The sequence below is a fragment of the Nannospalax galili genome, unplaced genomic scaffold, assembly GCF_000622305.1.
Source record: "Nannospalax galili isolate Female #2095 unplaced genomic scaffold, S.galili_v1.0 scaffold127, whole genome shotgun sequence".
In the NCBI taxonomy this organism is placed as follows: Eukaryota; Metazoa; Chordata; class Mammalia; order Rodentia; family Spalacidae; genus Nannospalax; species Nannospalax galili.
Window position 1 is genome coordinate 12348450 of NW_008360326.1, and position 2579 is coordinate 12351028.

The window sequence follows — 2579 nt, forward strand, 5'->3', positions numbered from 1 at the left end:
TACACTCGTTTCCTTAATGTGCAAAAGAATAGCTTTTATTTTGACTTGTTATACATGTGTATCATTGCACTTACCATCATATGTGTCACTTTTTTATCATTGTGACAAAATATATAACAGAAGCAACTTAAGGGAGTAAGGATTTATATTCGCCCATGTTTTCTGCAACTTTGGTCAGTCATAGTTGTAAAGCCCAGTGGAGCTCCTGATGGCAGCAACACATAGCAGAGTCTTACTTTATGGTGGCCAGACCAGGAGATGGAGAACTAAATCAGAACAAGAGGCAGGTGTGACTATGAAAGTCTCTACTAGTGGCCTATATCTGCTAGACTCCATGTCCTAGAGAACCCATGACCTTCCAAGCAGTACCACCATCTAGGGAGGGACCAAGTGGTCAAGCTTATGAGCTTGTAAGATACTTTTCACTTTCAAACCATCACTCTTACTTCCCTCCTTGCTTCCTGCTGAAGTCATTCCTAGCCACAAATACAACATAGTCCCGTTGTGCTTTTATGCCATATGTATTATAAAATTTAAGTCCGCATATAAGAAAAAGTGTGATATTTATAGTTTTTCTCCCTTCACATCACTTTCTCATTTTTTCTCCCTTTAGTCTCCTTTTTCCGTGAAATAGTTTCCCTTTTCCTTTCATGTCATAGATACGTGAAATACGGTTTTACATATGAGAGAAAATTTTTGATATCTTGCTTTCTAAATCTGACTCATTTTGCTTAGCATGATGATCTCCATTTCCCTGCAGGTGGCACAATTCATTCTTCTTTAGGGCTCAGTGAAAAACTCATTGTGCATATACAGTATGTTTTCTTCCTATCCTGTGGGTTTCCTTTCATCCTGAAGAGGACACATCCATTGCCTCTGTGGGAAAGCCTTCCGCAATCTTCTCCAGATAATGATGTTTCTTGTATGTGCTACTTCAGTCCTTCCCATAATGCTCCATGGACATCACAGTTCAGACAGTGCTCTCTTTTCTCTATTTTGTGAGGTCTGCAATATATCTCATCAATTTTACAAAGCATAATAGACCAGAATACATTTTTTTCAGTAACAAGGAACAATTTGGATGAAAGAAGGTATTAGCAAAGATAAAACTGACCAAAAAAATCTTATTAAAATGCTGGAAAACAACAATAGCAGGAAACCCAGCTGTGGAGACTCCACACATGCACAAAGGAAAGAACAAAGACTAATTCTTTGAAGCACTGAGATGCTTGCTGAGGGACTGAACTGCTAGAGGCCACTAATGCTGGGATCTAAAAAATTTGACTATTAAGAGGGGAGAAGCTAGATCAGGGGATTCAGAAGAGGCTCAGTTGTGGGAAACTGTGCCACTGAGGACACTGAGAATGTAGCATAAGGGTTAAAGGTGTTTCTTAACTGAGTCAGATAATGCTGAGTTTCAGGAAAGAAGGGTTTTTCATGAGACTCATGAATATTGGTTTGGAATCAGAAAAGTCAAAGCTGTAGCAATTGACCGAATAACAGAGGTGATGTGAGCAAGACATGGTACTAGAAGATGCTTTATTAATGTGGTATCATTATCACTCTAGGAAGGTCAGAGAATAAAAGCCCAACAGGGTTAGTTAGTGCCAGACTTGAAGGAGAGACCTTCAGATCATCAACTTTGTATTATTTGTTATAGGTTCTATGACTATTAATTTTGCTTATCAATTTGATGGAAGCAAGGGATGACTAGACACCTGGTAAACATTATTTCTGGGTCTCTGTAAAGGTTTTTGTGGAAGAGGTAGCCCATTCAGCTAAGGTAAGACATAGTGACTAATCACCAGCTGGTCCTTCCAACTTCATGATGGAAACAGGGAGAGAAATACAGGGAACTACATTGTGCCTCACACTTTGGGTCCCTTTACTCAGATCATCAGCTGAGTGCCTTTCCTTTGATTTTAGTCCAGGTTTTACAGTTTCCCAGGAAGTCAAAAAATACTTGTTCCTCACAATTTTTATTTGAAAGTTGGCAGCTGGGGTTCAGAGTAATTTTTTTTTCAATCATTTTTTTTTTCCCCTTTTGGACTCTAATGATATGACTGAGAACATGTTTGGATACCAAACTGAGGGTGCCTTCAGTTAACCTCATCACTTAATTTTACAGTCTTCTGGAGAACAGATACCATCACTCATTGCCACCCTGATTTTTGCTCAGTAAGCCTCACTTTGATGAGATTATATATCTAGAATAACATTTATTTCTCCAGGTTTGTGGTGTGGATGAAAATCACATTCCCGTAACTTTCTATTTTGGCTGGCCAGCTTCATACTGAAGTCAGGTTGAAAAATATGGAAAACTGTGGGTGGTTTCTCCTTAACATACTCCCGGAAAGGGAGAAAGTACTCAAGTCCTCACATTACAGGAACATGCGGTGATTTTTTCCTTGTATAAATAAGGAGTTTCTTGGATTCTCTTTCATGTTACTTGTTGGTTAATATGTTTGTTCTTTTGTTTTGCGTATTTTTAAATTGTCATATAAAGCAATAGCCCTCATTATAGAATTTTCACAAATCATAAGTTTGTGCTTAATCTTTTTTTCCCTACTTACCTTGTT